This window comes from Nymphaea colorata, chromosome 7 (assembly GCF_008831285.2).
Source record: "Nymphaea colorata isolate Beijing-Zhang1983 chromosome 7, ASM883128v2, whole genome shotgun sequence".
NCBI lineage: Eukaryota > Viridiplantae > Streptophyta > Magnoliopsida > Nymphaeales > Nymphaeaceae > Nymphaea > Nymphaea colorata.
The window spans coordinates 11440812-11461808 of NC_045144.1; the positions used below are offsets into that span (position 1 = coordinate 11440812).

At 43.8% G+C, this 20997-nt stretch overlaps 3 non-coding genes across 3 annotated transcripts; all 3 read right to left on the reverse strand.

Moving 5' to 3' along the window:
- Positions 1-9970: 9970 nt before the first annotated feature.
- On the reverse strand, positions 9971-10089 carry LOC116258248 (5S ribosomal RNA). The gene has a single exon (XR_004173664.1). It is a non-coding gene; the product is annotated as a 5S ribosomal RNA (ribosomal RNA).
- Positions 10090-10402: 313 nt separating this feature from the next.
- LOC116258256 (5S ribosomal RNA) lies at positions 10403-10521 on the reverse strand. Its single transcript, XR_004173672.1, has one exon. It is a non-coding gene; the product is annotated as a 5S ribosomal RNA (ribosomal RNA).
- Positions 10522-10836: 315 nt separating this feature from the next.
- LOC116258261 (5S ribosomal RNA) lies at positions 10837-10955 on the reverse strand. The gene has a single exon (XR_004173677.1). It is a non-coding gene; the product is annotated as a 5S ribosomal RNA (ribosomal RNA).
- Positions 10956-20997: the final 10042 nt, after the last annotated feature.

Genomic DNA, 20997 nt, shown 5'->3' on the forward strand with positions numbered 1-20997 from the left:
GGAACAATGTCTCCATCTTCCTACCTTGTGGTGGCAAGTCCACGGTCGACACCTCTCTGGTTTGCATTCTCCCTCAAGGTTGAGATATGAGCATCATCTTCTTCAGGTCCACCATCGAAAGGTTCTGAACTATGTCACCAAGGTGCGGATGCCCGCGTGGCACATCTCAAAAATTTTAGGTGCGATGAGAGTATTTATTATTATTATTATTAATTTATAATAATAATAATATACATATGATATACATGAAAAAAAGAAATAAGGGAATAAATATTCACTTCATCAATATAAAACAAAAGAAATAAGAAATAGCAGTGAGGATGCTCGATAATTTTTCTCAATGTAGCATAAGTGAAACTAGTACTCTGGCCTAAAGAATTAAACAAAAGCTAACGAACATAGTCTGGCAAGAAAAAAACAAGTGGCGGTCTCATTAACACATTTTAAGAGCTAACAAATACTACTCTGTCTTAAAGAATTAAACAGAAGCTAGATGTTCACATAAGCCAAGTATATATACATAGCTATGCTGCCTGCGGCAGAGAGAGATGAGACAGAACAAAGAGAAATCAAAATCGGAGCGCGATATCAAAATCAAACAATAACAAGACGAAAACGGAGAGACACGATCGATCAGGAGATGGAGACACACTGCTGCAAAGAGTGAGAGAGAGAGTTGATCGGAGATGGAGAGAGAGCAGCAGATGGAGAGACATGATCAATCAACAGATGGAGAAAGAGCAGTAAGCAAAGAGACAAGTATGTGTTTGTCTAAATTGGAGAGAGAGCAGCGGATGCCGGACGGAGATGATGCCGCCAGTGGAGGTAGAAATCTGTGGGAGCAGCTGACGCCAGTCGCCGAATGAAGAGGAAGCTGCCGGTGGAAGAGATGATTGCAGCGGAGACAGAGAGAGAGACAGAGCAGCGACAAGTGGGGAACGAAGTCTCGTGCCCTTTCGATTTGTTTAAAAACAAAAACAAAAAAAGAAACCCCAAAAAATGGACCAAAATGGACCTGGTGAGGTTTGACCGCACCCAACTCGCGTTTGACGCAAGTCGGGTGCACGTCCAGAAAGGACTATTTTAGTCAAACGCACCCGACTCACCTTTGAGTTGTGCAGTTGTGAAAAACACACCCTGGTGACTTAGGTTCTGAATCAATCATTGGTTGTAAGTGAACTCCCGTTTCTGAAAGAGCATCATAGGTCAGTTTCTTACAGAGAAACTTTTCGACCATCAAATGCATCTGCCTGTAGTTTGCTATTATCGTCTCCACATCTTGTTCATGCCTTTTGTTGTTTGGTAAATCCTTGTTGATGATATCTCCATCTTCTCCAATTGAGCATCTACAATGTTTGCCGACTGCACCCTCAGAACCGGCTTTGATACCATTTGTTAGCCACCGACCAACAAGCTGCTTACAAGAGCAAGGCACATAAAAACCTCAAAAGTTCAAAACAACTCACCCACATAGACCCTAATCCCCGATTAAGGTTCTCTTGTCCTAGAAGAAATGACTTCCAATTACCAGATGCCTCCCTACTAAGACCTTCGGCCTATTTATAGCCTTATTTGGGTCTGACCCAAATGGATCCAATCCAAATCACATAAGAGATTACTAACACATTATCTACAACTGAATCTGAATATAAAGCTATGGCTCAATATACAGCTGAAATAATCTGGATAAGGGAGCTACTAGACGAAATTAGAATTCTAGTCCACAACTGAACGAGATTGATTTGTGATAATGTGAGTGCAATTCACATTGTCATTTACAAGGAGGGCTTATGAAGAAGGATTCTCTTGAGCATGTAAAGACTGAAGACCAAGTTGCTGATATATTTACAAAATGCTTACCACCTTCCAAATTTAGAATACCTATTGACAAACTTGGAATGATATTTCTTAATCATGCCAAGTTTGAGGGGGAGTGTTAAAGTATACAGTTTCTTTAGTCACTTAAGTTGGTGAAAGCCCTTATGTGTTCAACTTATGTTTTAAGGTCTAATTGTTATAACCTGCATAAGTGAAAGACATGATAGTCTTTCACTGTACTTCTAAGTGAGCCTTAAAGTAGGGCATCAAGCCCTTTAGTGAGTTACGATAGTTTTATGAAGTAGCAGCCAATGGGAGACTGTAGCTGTCACACCCCAACCCTTTGACCCTCAAATAACTTTTTTTTGGTTAAAACATAGAAAATTGAGGTGCGACGACACAACGATTTAAAAGGAAAGGAGCTATGCAAATCAAAGACAGTGGGACAACTTTTCATTATATGATAAATTCAGTTCATACAAAAATCACATCATGTTTCTCAATAATACATATGACAAAAATACCCCAAAATCACAACATTTGATGCCTAACAAAAACAAGACATCAATAAGAACACAACATGATGCGCCGACACTACGATAGACCCAAAATATCCCTAGTAGGATGTGAGTTGAGCCATCTGATCAACCTGTTGCCCCGAGTCCACCAAAACCTGGAAAAGAAAAACAACAGAAGACTTAGCCTTCGTAGTATGACAACATACCAGATAAATCTCTAACCCTCTAAGGTAAGGGCTCAAATCTGGGATATAGCAAATATGAAAAGTCCAAAACAAAAAATGTCATGATAGGATCATGTAGTCACATGACTTGTCATGGATGACTTGTCATGGAATCCCCTCACATATACCATGACATGTAAAGGCCACTCAATGGCCACAAATAACACGTTCAATAGTCACATGCACTTCATGCATATTCACATCTTTCACATTCACTTCGTTCACATTCTTTTCATTTACATTAGCTTTAGTGAATTGACAGTTCCTGTGGCTGCAAACACAGACACGTGCACACCACAGGTGACCTACAGTCGGGAGACAACCCTTGTGGTAGCCCGAAACGATATGGATCCATTCACGCTGTAGCGGTAGATCCCTCGTCCATGGATGTGTGAATTCCAAGGAGAGTTACTCAGTCTTCCCTAAGACACCCAAGTTGGGAAGGAGGAAGCCCAATGCTCCAAGCACATCACACAACGATATCCTGGGACCTTGCACCGCCTGCGTTCCGAGCAAGCGAGACCAATGGCGAAGACAGGACATCTCCCAAACACATTGCCACAATCCACTGGCTTCTCATCTATTAATCTTTCTTACTTATCATTATGATAGCACATTCACAATATGAGCGACTAGGACATGAGGTTGGTTCACTTCACAAGTGCACCAATACCTCCAAACGCCTCCACACGAGGGCTACACATATAGTCAACATTTTTAGCTAGCTGTCATAACATTTCTGGTACAACTACCATTCAATTTCATTCATTTGCATCATGCCCACAACAATGCATATATAACATATTACAACATTCACATTATCAAACACATCAATCACATCTTTCAAAACTTAGCCGAACCACGGAGAGTAATCTTGATCCGTGTTTGGCTCGTAGCTGTCCTATGCAATTATCATTCTAGGATGCTTTCTAATGCACAATCAGGGTCGAGGAGATATTCGACTCGATACCCCACCTCATCTGTCATAAGCAGTTATCATTGCTAGCATGCACATGCAATTGCGTAGTAATTTTAAAAACAAAATCAATCACATAATCGTTCAATCACGTGCACACATTCATGTAGTAATAACCACTTATAACACATACATCAATCACAAACACAACATAGGATCCTACGATCCTGAGAAACATGCACTCTACATTTGGTCCCCAGGCAGGGATTTGCCTAGAATGTTGCCATACCTGTCATGCATCAACAAAACTCCCAAAACACCTCAAGCTTTGAATCTTGTCGCTCAAGGTCTACTCGACATGCCCGGTGTACCTGCAAACATAAGCAAGTGATAAGTTCTTAACTCGCTTCGCTTTACAATGTATACAAGTATGAAATATAATCATTGAAGCATAGGTCATCGTCTCAAGAGGGTGTCGACAGGCAGTATCTGTCACACTCCAACCTTTTGACCTTCAAATAAAATTTGTTTTTTTTTCTTAAACATAAAGCATCAAGGTGCGATGATAAAACGATTCAAAAGAAAATGAGCCATGCAATTTCGAACAAGCCAGGAAAATCCCTAACCCTCTACAGTGAGGGCTCAAATGTGGGATATAATAATTTCGAAAACAATCACTATCATGTCATGATGGGGCATACTTTTCCCTGACTTGCCGTGACAGCCTCTCACATATACCACGATATGTAAAAGCCACTTGATGGCCACCATAGCACATGCACAAATCACATGCAACTCATGCATAAACCTATCATTCTTATTCACTTCATTCACACCACAATATGTAAAGGCCACCTAATGGCCAAACTCAACATAATTCATAATCGCATTAACTTCATGCATATTCACTACATTCACATACACTCCATTCATATTCACAATCACATTTTTCTCATTTACTTTAACTACAAAACAATTCTCTATCATGTTGTAGTAGGGCACACAGTCACATAACTTGTCAAGAAACCCCTCACATATACCACAACATGCAAATGTCATAATATCACGTTCAATAGTCACACGCAATTCAAGCATATCACATCATTCATTTCACTTCTTTCATTTACATTAACTTTAGTGAATTGACAGTTCATGTGGGTGCAAACACAGACACTTGCACACCGCAGGCGGCCTACAGCCGAGAGACAGCCCCCCGTGGTGGCCCATAACAATATGGATCCATTCTCGCTGCAGCGGTAGAGCACTCATCCATAGGTGTGTGAATTCCAAGGAGAGATACTCAGCCTTCCCTAGGACACCCAGGTTGGGAAGACAGTAGCCCAATGCTCCAAATCACACAACAGTACCCTAGGGCCTTGCACCACTTGCGCTCCGAACAGGCGAGACCAGTGGCGAAGGCAGGACAACTCCCAAACACATATCCACATCCCACTGGCCTCTCATCTATTCTTTCATTATTATCATTATAATGCACATTAACAAAAAGACTGGCTAGTTCATGAGGTTGGTTCACTTTACAAGTGCACTCTGCCTCCAATTGCCTCCACACGATGGCCACACATAACATTAACAGTCTTAGCTAGCCGTCATAACAATATGGGTACATCTACCATCTAATCTCATTCAATTGCATCATTGCCCACGACAATACATATGAAACAAATCACCAAATTCACATTCATAAAAATTCACATCTTATCAAAGACATCAATCACATCTTTAAAAAGTTAGCCAAATCCCGGAGAGTAGTCTCGATCCGTGATAGCTCGTAGCTGTCCTATGTAATTATCATTCTATGATGCTCTTTAATGCACAATCGGGGTTGAGGAGACACTCGACTCGATACCCCATCTCATCTGTCCTAAGCCGTTATCAATTGTTACATGAACATGCTAATGCGTAACAATTTTTAAAACAAGCTTCTAATAGCTTTCCAAAACAAAACTTGTCACATGACAAATCATTCACAAAATGATTGGCTAGCTCATGAGGTTGGTCCATTTCACGAGTGCACTCACATTTCCAATTGCCTCCACACGAGGGCTATACACTTCATTAACAGTCTTAGCTAGCTATCATAAGTCATAACAATACGGGTACAACTACCCTTCAATTCATTCAATTGCATTATTGCCCACGGCAATGCATATGCAACAAATCACAACATTCACAATCACACACATCAGTCACATCTTTCAAAACTTCGCCAAACCACTGAGAGTAGTCTCGATTCATGATTGACTCGTAGTTGTCCTAGGCAATTATCATTCTATGATACTTTCTAATGCATGATTGGGGTCGATGAGATACTCGACTCGATACCCCACCTCATCTGTCCTAAGCAGTTATCAATTCTAGCATGTACATGCAAATGTGTAACAGTTTTCAAAACCAGCTTCTAATGGCTTTTCAAAACAAAGCTTATCACATATCAATCATTCGCATGCGTACATACATTCACTCACAAAACAATCATTCAATCACATCACAATCCTAGGATTCAACGATCCTAGGAACACACATTCTCAAGTTGGCCCCAGGCAGGGATTTGCCTGGAATGCCGCCATACCTGTTGCGCGTCCACAAAACAATTCAAAACACCTCAAGCTACAAACCGCATTGCTCAAGGTCTACTTGACGTGCTCGGTGTACCTACAAATACAGTCAAACGATAAGTTCTCTATTCGGATTGCTTTTCAATTAATACAAATCTGATAATACAATCATTGAGGCATGTCATCGCCTCAAAAGGGTGTCGACGAGTAGTATCGACTCACAAAACCCTCCAATAGGCCTCTACCCCAAAACATTGAGGTTGTGACCAAACATCTAAACTCAAAGTTTCGATCAACCTATCACTAACACACTTCTCATTAGCTTTCTTTAGTTGTGGTGTCTACCCAATAATACACCCAACTTACATGCTCTTTCCCAACCAACAACGCAAAACGCTCAATGAAAAAAGCATGCGCCACGTGCTCACTAAAACGATTCTAAATCTTCTCCACCCCATCAAATCTCTACCATGTTTCTAAATAGCTTTGAGAATCACTTATCATGCTAAAAAGATCGTTATAAGTATGGGTCATCGCCTCTCCAAAACCATCATAGACTATCCCTAAAAAGCAAAGTCGCTAACATACATCCGAAATCATCAATTCTTAATTCCAGCATGCTCAAACAATAATTATACATGCTCCAACAGAAAATATACAACAATCTAGGCTTGATTAGGCCTTGCTCACCCTAATTTCAAAGTCTTAGCTGCTGCAGTCCTCCCGACAACCACCTCACGAGTTCGAGAGATCCTCCAATGGCTAAAATCCTTCAACGCCGCCACCACCAACACATTCTAGTCACTGTTAAGAAGGTGAGAACACGTCCCCAAACTACAATCCATCCAACAGCCACAAAAGAGTCGAAATCAGCAAAAATTGAGTTTAAGAGAGGGGTCTGTCATTAGAAGAGGCCCACGGTAGTAGTATGGGAGGCTGAAAACGGGTGAGTGAGGGGGAAACAAGGGATCGGGTGAGGGAGACAGGTTTGGCATAAGAGAGCAAGAGAGAGCATAGGGAGTGTTTGGTTGAGGGAGAGGGCTCGAGCAGGGAGGATTCAGATAGATGGGAGAGAGAGCATGAGAGTGGCGGAAAGGAGGAAACAGTACGGGAGAGAGAGGGATTGGTGCGGTGAAGGGTGAGCGAGAAAAAGAAGAAAGAAAGGACAGGGAAGGACCGGCGTTTCTCACCGGGGGAAACGCTGAGGAAGGCGAGGGAGAAGGGGGCGTTGAGCTCCTCTACGCACGTGGAGCTCGGGTCTGGGTCTGGACCTTGACCCGACCCGACCTAAAATGACGAGCGTTATAGCAATAGCAGTCGTACATACTGAACCTTGTTATAAACCTATCTTATCTAGGAAATCAAAGAAAGTATAAGCAAAACAATAGTCATAAAATTATGCATCCACATATCAATAAAATACAAGGAAAACTGCAAAGTTTAAAGGCACAGATAAAGGAGTACTAGTATTTTAATAGAATTGAAAAGTTAAAACGAACAGAAAATGAACAATACAAACTGAAAAGCATGATATAAGTTTATTTTGCAGAAAACTACTTTTTTCTACAAGCAGGTTTCACACAAAACAAGAAAAGCATGCATTCACAGTAAAAAAAAAAGAAACATATTGAAGCAGCCATCAATCAAGAAGAGGACGAGCAAATAGTAGTTGCCAGACAATAGGAAAACACCACTGGTGATGCAAGGGTTTGCTGGAAAAAGAAAACATCCAAAGTGACCAAAAGAAAAGGCAAGACATTCTTTCGCTGGAGCAGATGCCGGTTGCCAGAAAATTTCGCCGTCTCTTTGGCAATCTTATCATTGGCGGCGTAGAGGAACCACACCAATCCATCCTGAACTTGGTGGCTAAACTTTACTGCAGTGACGATACTCTTAGTTTCTATAGAGAGGTTTAGGTTTTTATCGTACATACATGGAATTTTTTTTAAAAAAAAAACAATCTTAAGATGAAAATGGACTCCAGTAATTTTGATCGGTCTAGAAAAGGACGAACATGGTCCTAGGGGCATTGATTGTTTAGAAACAATAAAAACAAGTAGAATGATGAACAAACACGGATGTAACGTGGAAAACCCTTCAACAAAGAGAAAAAAACCACGAGTGAGGAGGACTGGTGCCCACTAGCAACCAGACACTCTCTCTCTTAGATTTTCATTCACACTTAGAAATTAGGGTTTACACAGGTTAAATAGGGCCAACAGTAATGTTGCAAATTGAGAGAGACGAAAGAGATGTCGAGGAAAGGAGAGAACTAGAGAGAGAGAGAGCCAAAAGGATTAATTCATTTACGTAACCCTAATCTTTTTTAAAAGAGATTAGGGATGGCTGTAAACACTTTACAAAAACAGTCCAAAAACTATAAGAAAATGTTTAAATACATCCTTTCTAAGTTTCTAATATTTCAAAAATACTCTTTAACACTCTCCCTCAAGCTGGGGCATATATATCAATCATGCTCAGCTTACTATAACATCTCAGGAAATCGCCTATGGGAAGAGCCTTGGTGAGGATATCAGTTGCCTGATCTTCTGAGGAGACATGAATAGTGCTAGCAATTCCTTCTTGAACTAAGTCTCGAATATAGTGGCAATCCACTTCATTGTGTTTAGTCCTCTCATCAAAGACATGATTGTTAGCAATATATGTAGCTGCCTTGTTGTCACAATACATCTTCATTGAGAGATTCACTGAAATACCCAACTCCAAAAGTAGTGATCTAACCCACAACATTTCAGCTGCAGTTTGAGCCATAGCCCTATATTCTGACTCAACACTAGAATGAGCCACCACATTTTGCTTCTTGCTCTTTCAGAAAATAAGATTACCTCCCACAAAGACACAAAAACCTGTAATAGACTTCTTTTCATCTACAGATCCAGCATAATCAGCATCACTATAAGCTTCGATGTCAACACATTCTCCCTTTTTGAACCATAACCCCTTTTTCGGAGCTGATTTCAAGTATCTGACAATCATTAGAGCAGCATCCCAATGAACCTTCTGAGGTTTTTCCATGAGCTGGCTTACTTATTCATAGCGAAGATAATGTCAGGGCGAGTGACAGTCAAATATAATAGTTTCCCTATCAGGGATCTTTAAGATCTAGAGTCAAACGGCTCTGAGTCATCATCATGTATACGAATGCGGGGATTCATGGGAAGTGTGGCAGGTTTAGCCCTCAAAGTCCTGTTTTCTGTAGAAGATCAAGGACATATTTCTTTTGAGACACTACAACTCCTTTATTACTACAAGCCACCTCAATACCATGAAAATAGCGGAGTTGTCCAAGGTCTTTAGTAACAAAGTGTTGCTGTAAAAACTCCTTTGTTTGAGCTATTTTTTGATCATTTTCTCCGGTAAGAACAATATCATCCACATAGACAAACAATATCACCATTCCTGATGAGCCTCGCTTGATAAACAATGAGTGATCAAGCTGGAATCGGTGAAATCCACACTTAGATAACACCTTAGTAAGCTTCTGGAACCATGCACGAGGACTTTGTTTGAGTCCATAAATAGCCTTTTTTAATTTGCATACCTTGGAACACTCCCCATCGCTCAAAACCAGGTGGTTGCTGCATATAGATGGTTTCAGAAAGGTCTTCATATAGAAAGACATTTTTCACATCCAGCTGAAAGAGAGGTCACTCTCGTTGGACAACAAGAGATATAATCAATCGAATAGTGCCCAACCGAGCCACAGGCGAAAATGTCTCAAAGAAGTCAATACTATAAGTTTGAGTAGCGTTGCGCGGGCCCTCGCCTGGACCTCCTCCGTCGGGGGGGGGCGGCCCACGTGGTGGCCAAGAAAAGGAGCGCAATGAGCACGCCGCGGCGGTTCGTGCGCGGGAGGCGGGCAAAAGACGGGAAGGGAAAGCGGTGCCGGGCAAAAAGGGGATGCAACACGAGGACTTCCCAGGAGGTCACCCATCCCAATACTACTCTCGCCCAAGCACGCTTAACTTCGGAGTTCTGATGGGATCCGGTGCGTTAGTGCTGGTATGATCGCACCCGCTAGGAGGTGCGAAGACAATTCACTTATGCGCAACGCGGCCCGTCGAAACACCCTCCCGCTGGCCACGGAAGAATACAAAAAGAAGCGGGGGAAAAAGAAAAAAAAAACTATCTTCGGATTACCGATTTGCTCCCCGTCGAGCGTGGGCGACGGGAGCATGCTGCGTTGCGCGGGCCCTCGCCTGGACCTCCTCCATCGCGGGGGGCGGCCCACGTGGTGGCCTAGCAGAGGAGCGCGATGAGCACGCCGCGGCGGTTCGTGCGTGGGAGGCGGGCAAAAGACGGGAAGGGAAAGCGGTGCCGGGCAAAAGGGGGATGCAACACGAGGACTTCCCAAGAGGTCACCCATCCCAATACTACTCTCTCCCAAGCACGCTTAACTTCGGAGTTCTGATGGGATCCGGTGCGTTAGTGCTGGTATGATCGCACATGCTAGGAGGTGCGAAGACAATTCACTTATGCGCAACGCGGCCCGTCGAAACACCCTCCCGCTCGCCGCGGAGGAATACGAAAAGAAGCGGGGGAAAAAGAAAAAAAAAAAACTATCTTCTGATTACCGATTTGCCCCCCGTCGAGCGTGGGCGACGGGAGCATGATGCGTTGCGCGGGCCCTCGCCTGGACCTCCTCCATCGCGGGGGGCGGCCCACGTGGTGGCCGAGCAGAGGAGCGCGATGAGCACGCCGCGGCGGTTCGTGCGCAGGAGGTGGGCAAAAGACGAGAAGGGAAAGCGGTGCCGGGCAAAAAGGGGATGCAACACGAGGACTTCCTATGAGTTCACCCATCCCAATACTACTCTCGCCCAAGCACGCTTAACTTCGGAGTTCTGATGGGATCCTGTGCGTTAGTGCTGGTATGATCGCACCCGCTAGGAGGTGCGAAGACAATTCACTTATGCGCAACGCGGCCCGTCGAAACACCCTCCCGCTCGCCGCGGAAGAATACGAAAAGAAGCGGGGGAAAAAGAAAAAAGATATTGCTCCTCATGTCAAAACTGCATCTTCAAACAACAATGTGACTTCCCACACAGCAGCAAAAAGGGCAGATCTGATATATTATTTCGTAGATTTTCTTCACAGCAGTAGAAAATCAGATCTGATAAGCAGATCTGAGCGACATAGATATTCTTCCATGGCAACAGAAACTCAGATCTGAAACATCCTTATCAGATCCACAATCTTCTTCCATGGGAGCAACTTCATCAACATTTCTCCATGTCTTCCACGGCAACAACACAAGGGCGCTAATCACGTTTCTACATGTTAAACGTGATTAGCCCCTTTTACCAAACAGATTACTTGCTTTTCTTGAAGTCAGCAAAAAATATACGCGTGAACCCTAACTTGGAGGAAGAGGCGAGAGATGAAGGAACGTGAAACACTAGATAGCACAGTCCTAGATCTAGGGCTCTGATACCATGTTGCAGATTGAGAGAGACGAGAGAGATGTCGAGGAAAGGAGAGAACCAGAGAGAGAGAGAGAGCCAAAAGGATTAACTCATTTACGTAACCCTAATCTCTTTTAAAAGAGATTAGGGCTGGCTGTAAACACTTTACAAAAACAGTCCAAAAAATATAAGAAAATGTTTAAAGACATCCTCTCTATCTTTCTAATATTTTAGAAATACCCTTTAATAAGTAACACACTGGATCGGGTCCAGATCCAGACCCAAATATATGACCCAAATATAATATATGTCAAGACTCCCCCTCAAGTTGGGCATACATATCAAATATGCCCAACTTGAATACATTTCTCTCAAACTGAGTCAAATGTAAGAGTTTAGTCAGAACATCAACAGTTTGGTATTTAAACTTCATATATGGTAGAATCAACTCTTTGGCATCAATTCTCTCCCGGATGAAGTGACGGTCAATCTCAACATGTTTTGTTCGGTCATGTAACACAGGATTATTGGCCAGATTGATTGCGGACTTGTTATCACAGTACATCTTCATATGTCCTTCAGTCTCTATCCCAATATTAGTTAGCAATACTTTCAGCCACAATAATTCTGACACTCCAATAGCAATAGCCCTATATTCAGCCTCTGCACTTGAGCGGGAACAAATATCTTGTCTCTTACTCCTCCAAACAACAAGATTTCCCTCCAAGTGGACGCAGTACCCTGAAGTAGATCTTCTAGTATCAACACAGTCTGCCCAGTCTGCATATGAATACCTTTCAATCTCAATTGGCCCTTGTTTCACATATAGAGACCCTTTGCCAGGATTCCTCTTCAAGTAGCACAAAATTCTATCAACAACCTTCAAGTGAATATCTGTAGGAGCATGCATGAACTGACTCATCACATTTACAGCAAAGGTGATATCAGGTCTAGCCAGAGTGAAGTAGATCAATCTTCCAACCAGACGTTGATACCTCCCCTTAGCCTCTTCACAAAGAGGTTCTCCATCCTTAATATTGAGTTTGTGTCCGGCATCTAGAGGAGTAGAAGTCGGTCTACACCCTAGTTTTTCTGTCTCCTTCAGTAAATCCAAGGTATACTTCCTTTGATTTAGCACAAGGGTCGTACCTGATCTAGCAATTTCAATACCCAGAAAACACCTTAGTTTGCCAAGGTCCTTGAGATGAAATTCGACAGCCAGTAAACCCTTTAATCTTGTTATCTCATCTTCATCATCACATGTAACAATCATATCATCAACATACACTAACAAAAGAGTAACCTTACCCTCCTTTCTTTTTACAAATAGAGTATGATCTGTGTTTCCTTGACTGTAGCCATGTTGTCTCATTACAAATCTAAGGCATTCAAACCATGCTCGGGAAGACTGCTTGAGCTCATACAATGCCTTCTTCAGTTTACAACATTTTTCCGGTTTCTCATATCCTGGGGTCATACACATATACACTTCTTCTTCAAGATCTCCATTGAGAAAAACATTCTTCACGTCAAGTTGGTATATCTTCCACTCCTTCAACACTGCTAGAGAAATAATAACTCTAATAGTATTCATCTTCACAACAAGAGCAGAAGTCTCCAAGTAGTCAATCTCATATTTCTGACTAAACCCCTTGGCAAACAGGTGAGCTTTGTACCTCTCAACACTCCCATCTGGTTTGTACATATTGGTATAGACCAACTTGGATCCAACCAGATGAGCCACTTCAGAGATCTCCACCACTTCCCACATCCGGTTTTTGCTCAAGGCTTCCATCTCTTCTTGCATTGCGTGAGTCCATTTGGGATCACTCTGAACCTCTGTAACAGTCCTGAGAATCACAACCAAAGAAAGAGACGATACAAAGCATTTGTAATCATTGCTCAGTCGAGAATATGATACAAAGTTACCAATAGGGTGTTGAGTACATGACCTGACATGCTTTCTCAGGGCAATGGGAAGCTCCTTATTTTCAGTTTCTGTCTGAATGTCTTTCTCTTTTGTGTTGAGCACGACTTGGGTCATCCAGGGAAGAAATAGCATTGGTATTAGGAGTAGTATTGTAATGCTCGTTGGTTCGGCGGGTCGGGTCGAGCTAGGGTCCAGACCCGGAACCGACCCCCACTCGCGTAAGGGCCCGACGCGAGGCCCTTCTCCCTCGCCTTTCCCTTCCTTCTTTGTTGTCTCCGGTGGTTTCCTGTGGCAGCGCAGAGGGAGGAGAGTGACGGTTGGGTGGTGGTGGCTGGAACGGCGACGGCGACGGCGACGGAGGTGGCAGTGGCGGCGGCGGCGGCTGGGTAAACCCTCTCTCTCTCGTGCGATTTTTCTTGCTCTGCCACTCATGCCCTTTTGTTTGTTTTGCTCTCTGCCGCACGTCCCCTCTTCTTCTCTCTCGCCATTTTCTTTCCCCTCTTTCCGCTGGTTCTCTACCGCTCGACCCTCTTCTCACTCACCCGCACTCCCCCGCCTGCTCTTTCTCTCTCTTCTCACCCCACGGCCGTTTTCCCCCTTGACCGAACCCTTCCTCTCTCTGTCTCTCCTCTCTGTCAGCGTCCCTTTTCTTTGTTTATTTCAGTTTTTTTCCCCCACTACTACCGTGGGTCTTTCCTAGCAACAGAGTTTGTGTTAAACTTTTTGGGCGTTTGGGGTTGGTTTGCAGTTTAGGGGACGTTTTCCCCTCTTACCTGCTAGTAGGCTGTGTAGTGAGCAGCGACAGCAAGCAATCTCGAGCATTGGCACTTGATCGGACGTGTGAAGTGGTTGCTAGAAGGGTTGTAGCAGTTTGGACGCTTGTTTTGGGGTGAGCAATACCTAATCAAGCTCAAAATGATGAGTATTTATCTTTTAGAGCATGTATAATTATGGTTCGAGCATGCTAGAGCTTAGAATTGATGATTTTAGGACGCATGTTAGTAATTTTGTTTTTGGGGGAAACTTAGGATTTGCGTTGGAAAGTGATGATTCATGTACTTAATGATCGTTTTAGCATGATGGATTAATTTTCGAAGCTTTAGGGAAGCATGGTAGAGATTGTGTGGTTGTGGGGAAGATTTAGAACCATCTTAGGGAGTGTAGCGCAGACTTCGGTAAACAGGTGTATCATGAAGTTCTTTAGGGATATATGCGTATTGGGATGTGACTTGAGGTTGATGCCTTACTTAAAGAACGTTATTGAGAAAGGAATTAGTGATGGTTTGATTGATGGTTGAAGGCTTTGATAATTCAAGGCAACGTCAAGACGTAAAGGAGGAGGCCTTGTGGAGAGCCCGTTGGTCGACACTACCTGTCGATACCCTCTTGAGGCGCTGACACGTGCCTCAAGGATTTTATTTTTGTATCTGTTCGTTTCTATTTGATTGGTGTAGGTATCTAGTAGAAACCTTATTCTTGTTTATGTTTGCAGGTGCACCGGGCTCATCCCGTCGACCTTGAGTTCGAAGCTTGAGGCATTTTGAAGAATTTGGTGAGCGCGCCACAGGTATGGCAACTTTCCAGGCAAATTCCTGCCTGGGGCAATTGTGTGATTGGGTGCTCCTAGGATCAAGGGATCCTAGGATTGTGATGTTAATTGATTGACTGTTTTGTGATTGAGTATGTGTATGTTGCTTACATGATATGAATGGGTTAGAAAGATTATTAGTCATTCGATTTAAAAATGTTACGCATTGGCATGTGCATGCTAGAATTGATATCTGTTTAGGACAGATGAGGTGGGGTATCGAGTCGAGTGTCTCCTCGACCCCAATTGTGCATTAGAAAGCATCATAGAATGATAACTGCATAGGACAGCTACGAGCCAACCGCAGATCGAGACTACTCTCTGTGGATTGGCTAAGTTTTTCGAAGAGGTGATTGACATGATTGATGTGAGGATTGATGTGATGATTGATATGAATGTGTATGTTGTTGCATATGCATTGCCATGGGCAATGATGCAAATGGATGTTTTGGAGGGTAGTTGTACCCGTATGGTATGACGGCTAGCAATGACTGTTACTGTATGTATAGACCTCATGTGGAGGTAATCGGAGGTGTGGGTGCACTCGGGAAGTGTACTGACCTCGTGTGCTAGCCAGTCATCTTATGAATGTGTAACTATAATGATAAGAATGAATAACTAAGAGATGAGAGACCAGTGGGATGTGGCTATGTGTTTGGGAGACGTCCCCCTTGATTGCCACTGGTCTCGCCTGTCAGAGCGCAGGCGGTGCAAGGCCCCAGGGTTCTGTTGTGTGTTGTGCTTGGAGCGTTGAGCTCCTGCCTTCCCAACCTGGGTGTCCTAGGGAAGGCTGAGTATCTCACCTTGGACGTCACACATCCAGGGATGAGTGCTCTACCGCTGCAGCGGGTGAAATGGATCCATACTGTTATGGGCCACCACGGGGGTTGTCTCTCGGCTGTAGGCCGCCCGCGGTGTGCACGTGCCTGTGTTGCACCCACAGGAACTGTTAATGCACTAAAGTTAATGAAAATGCAAAGTGTTTGACAGAATGCATGTGACTGACGTATATGTGATTGATATGAATGCAAGTGTTATGTTTAAGCATGCTTCGCATGTGACTGATGTTGGGTTAGTGTGGCCATCAAGTGGCTTTTACGTGTCGCACTCAGACGCGACATGACGATAGATGGGTTGATATTTGTCCCTTTATTTGAGCCTTACTTGAGAGGGTTTGGCATTTTTCTGGCTTGTTGCCATACTGCGAAGGCTGAGCCTTCAGTTGTTTTCTTTTTCAGGTTTTGGCGGACCCGGGGCAACAGGTTGAGCGGATGGCTTCACTCACGTCCTACTGGGGTGGTTTTGGTATTGTCGTTTGTAGTGCCGGCGCGTCATGTTTTGGTTTTATTGATGTCTTCTTTTTGTTAGGCATCAATGTTATTGATTTTGGGGCATTTTGGTCATGCACATAGATGTGAATTTGTATGAAACAAAAGGGTTATATTAATGCTTTATGTTTGCCCCATTGTTTTGAATTGCTTGGCTCATCGTCAATTTGAATTGTTTGGTAGTCACACCTCGATGCTTTATGTTTTGAAAAAAAAAATATAGTTTGAGGGTAAAAAGGTCGGGGTGTGACAGTTTTGGTATCAGAGCCATGGCAAACCCCATTATGGATGTGAGTTAAAGTCTATCTGTGAAGCCGTGTTGCCCAGGTACGCATTTGTTTGATTAGTTGGTTATTGTAGTTTTGATTTTTTTTCAAGTATAGGTATGTAATGTGATCTGTGTTTTGAACTTCGTGCTAATGCACGTTGTGATTTGACTTGTGAGTTTGGTATTGGTCGTGATTTGAGAATTTAAGATCTTGTTTGTACAGATGGAATATCATCGTAGGGGTAAGAAGCGAGCTGGGCCGTCTTCAGAGGCACATAGAGAGCCCAGCCCAACCCATTCTGATGCGCATACTCCGCGGGGTGACAGTGCGTCAGAGCCCCAGTATGCCCAGCTAGGTGGGGGTGCCCAAACCCCACCGAGACAGACTCCGCCAGTGGATCAGCAGACTATATTGCTGACCACGTTAGTGCAGTCTATGGTCGGTAATCAGAGGAGTAACGCATCTCCTTCGGGGGACACCAGTGCTCCAATTCGGGAGAAGGCAACGATAGTGTCTTATCAACAGTTTATGGCGATGCAGGCGCCTATCTTTTCAGGAGGGGGCAGTCATGACAAGGCAAAGGACTGGATTGAAGATGTTGAACGTATTTTTGGGCTTCTGAAGGTGCCAGAAGAAGATAGAGTGAACTATGGCTCCTATTTGTTGAAGGGTGATGCCAAGAATTGGTGGCAATCAACTAGTGAGATTCGGTTCGCTGGCCAAGGGTCAATCTCATGGAAGCAGTTCAGAGATTCCTTCTTCAGCACATACTTTCCGGTGTATGCCAGAGACAAGAAAATGCAGGAGTTTCTGGATTTGCAGCAGAATCAGTCGAGCTTAGAAGAGTACATTACGAGATATCGGCACTTGGAGGTGTATTGCCCACACCTTTACAGTACCGATGAGGCCAGAGCGGGCAAGTTTGTGCGCGGGCTGCGAGATGGACTACGAAGCAAAGTGTTGACAAGTAGACCTCGTGACTTGGATGAGGCGGTTACAATGGCACGATGCATAGAAGAAGATTGGGTGAGGACACAGAAGGATCATCAGAAGAAAGCAGGCCAGCATTCACAAGGTGGACGGACACAGGTAAAGCGCCAACACTTTGCGGGCAGGACAAGGCCTTATGAGAGGCGGGATGACCGAACTTTCAGACGGAACCAGTCTACCCGTAGTGAGGCCACCCAGGGGTCAGTGGCCACTCCGACTTCTCAGAAGTGCCCCACTTGTTCTCGTGTGCACCCCGGGAAGCCGTGCTATTGGGTGACTGGGGCTTGTTTACACTGCGGAAGTATGGGACACTTCATCAAGGATTGCCCGTTGAAGAAAGAACGAGAATTGAAGAAGCCTGAAGCCGGTTCTTCTAGCGCACGACAAACGTCTGGACGTGTCTACGCTACTACTGTGGAGGAGCTCCAGGCACACGACCTCGTTGAAGGTACTTTACTTGTCAGTTCTCATTTTGCTAGAGTGTTATTTGATGCAGGAGCGACACATTCTTTTATATCTAGTCGATTTGCTACATCACTCGAAGTGTCGGCTAGAAGAATGCCGTATGTTTTAAAAGTTGTTAGTCCGATGCATGCTCAAGAGTCGTGTCATGAGTATCTTCCTGATGTGAACGTGGAAATCCATCAACTTCACCTACCTGCACAGTTGGTGATCCTCGGTCTCAATGAGTTTGATGTGATTTTGGGTATGGATTGGTTGTATGCTCATTATGCCATTATAGATTGTAGGAAGAAGCAGATACAGATGTTGACTAATGAGATGCAGTCTGTGGAATTTCGTGCTCGTAGGGCCAGTCGAACTGATAAGATATTGGTGTATGCATTGAAGGCTAAGCGATGGATAGAAAGTGGAAGCGTTGCCTTCTTGGTCAATGTGTTGATCAATGAGGCTGAATGGATGATATTGCAGGATGTTGCCGTGGTGAGTGAGTATCCTGATGTGTTTCCTGAGGAATTGTCGAGTTTGACTCCAACTCGAGAAGTGGAGTTCAAGATAGAGTTGTTACCAGGGACAACTCCTATTTCTAAGGCACCCTACCGTATGGCACCAGCAGAGTTAGAAGAGTTGAAGAAGCAACTGTAGGAGCTCTTAGATAAGGGCTTCATCCGACCTAGCGTGTCTCCTTGGGGAGCACCTGTACTGTTTGTGAAAAAGAAAGATGGGACTATGCGCTTGTGTATAGATTATCGTATGTTGAATCAAGTCACCATCAAGAATAAGTATCCGCTTCCAAGAATTGAAGACTTGTTTGATCAGCTTAAGAATGCAAAGGTTTTCTCTAAGATCGATCTGAGGACAGGCTACCATCAACTATTGATACGGGAGGAAGATGTTTCTAAGACTGCCTTTCGAACTAGGTATGGACATTATGAATTCAGGGTCATGCCTTTTGGGTTGACTAATGCTCCCGCAGCGTTCATGGACCTCATGAATCGGGTTTTCCAAGAGTTCTTGGATCGTTTTGTTATTGTGTTTGTTGATGATATTTTGGTGTACTCAGAGAGTGAGGCAGAGCACAGAGACCACTTGAGAAGTGTGTTAGGTCTTTTGCGCAAGCACAAGCTTTACGCCAAATACTCAAAATGTGAATTTTGGCTAGAGAAGGTAAACTTTCTGGGTCATGTGATCTCGAAGGATGGAGTATCCGTCGATCCGGCTAAGGTGTCAGCTGTTCAGGACTGGAGAACACCTTGCAGTGTAACTGAGGTTAGAAGCTTTTTGGGATTGGCAGGATACTATCGCAGGTTCATACAAGACTTTTCGAAAATAGCTACGCCCATGACTAAGCTATTGAGAAAAGGGATGAAGTTTGTGTGGAATGAAGATTGTGAGAAGAGTTTTCAAACTCTAAAGGACAAGCTTACTTCTGCCCCTATTCTGACGCTTCCATCAGGTCATTCCGGTTTTGTGGTGTACACTGATGCTTCGGGGATCGGTTATGGTTGTGTGTTGATGCAGCATGGCCGTGTAGTGGCTTATGCATCAAGACAGTTGAAGACCCATGAGCAGCACTATCCCACTCATGATTTGGAATTGGGAGCAGTCGTGTTCGCATTGAAGATGTGGAGACACTATCTTTATGGTTCAACATTCGAGGTGTTTACAGATCACAAGTCCCTGAAGTATATATCCTCACAAAGGGATCTCAACTTGAGGCAAAGAAGATGGATGGAATATTTAAAGGATTATGATTTCACCATATCGTATCATCCAGGCAAGGCGAATGTGGTGGCAGATGCGTTGAGCAGGCATGCCAAGGCGACAATGTGCAGTATGTTGACTCGTTCTTGGGCATTATTGCAAGATGTGATAGCTTGGCAGCCTTGCATTTGTGATGAGCACAAGGCAACGATGACGGCCTTGATTCGGCGTCCTTTGATGGAAGAACTTGTAATGAAACAAAAGGAAGATCCAGAGTTTGCTAAGAACATGGAAGCAAGCCAGAAAAACGATTCTCTTTGGCATCAAAATGAAGATGGTTCATTGCGTTTTCGGCAGAGATTATGGGTTCCTAGAGATGAAGGAGTGAAGCGTCTGTTGCTTGATGATGCTCACAAATCTAAGTTTTCTATTCCCCCGGGCAGTACAAAGATGTTTCAAGATTTGAGAAGAAATTTTTGGTGGCCTGGAATGAAGCGTGAAATTGCAGAATATGTGGCAAAGTGCTTGATTTGCCAACAGGTAAAAGCAGAGCATCAGCGGCCAGGAGGCTTGTTGCAAAGAATCGATATTCCAGTGTGGAAATGGGAAGACATTACGATGGATTTTGTGGTTGGGTTGCCTCGTACCAAAAGACAACAGAATGCCATATGGGTGATTGTTGATCGACTTACGAAGTCTGCTCACTTTCTGCCAATCAGAATCAGTCAATCATTGGAAAGTCTCGCAGAGTTGTATATTGGCGAGATAGTGAGATTGCATGGAGTGCCAAAGTCTATCATTTCGGATCGAGATCCGCGTTTTACCTCTAGGTTTTGGGGGCAATTACAGAGGGCTTTGGGTACCAAGCTTAAGATGAGCACAGCATTTCATCCCCAAACTGATGGGCAATCAGAGAGGACTATTCAGACCTTAGAAGACATGTTGCGTGCATGTGTCTTAGAGTGGAAAGGAGAATGGGACAAACATGTGAAACTGGTAGAATTTGCTTACAATAACAGTTACCACTCTAGTATTGGGATGGCACCTTTTGAGGCTTTGTATGGAAGACCGTGCAGATCGCCAACTTGTTGGGCCGAATTGGGTGATGGTAAGATCGAAAGCCCTTTAGTTTTGCTACACTACACCGACCAAGTGGAATTGATAAGAAAGAAGTTGTTGACTGCTCAGAGTAGACAGAAAAGTTATGCTGACATTCGTCGTAGAGAATTGGCTTTTGAGGTGGGTGATCATGTG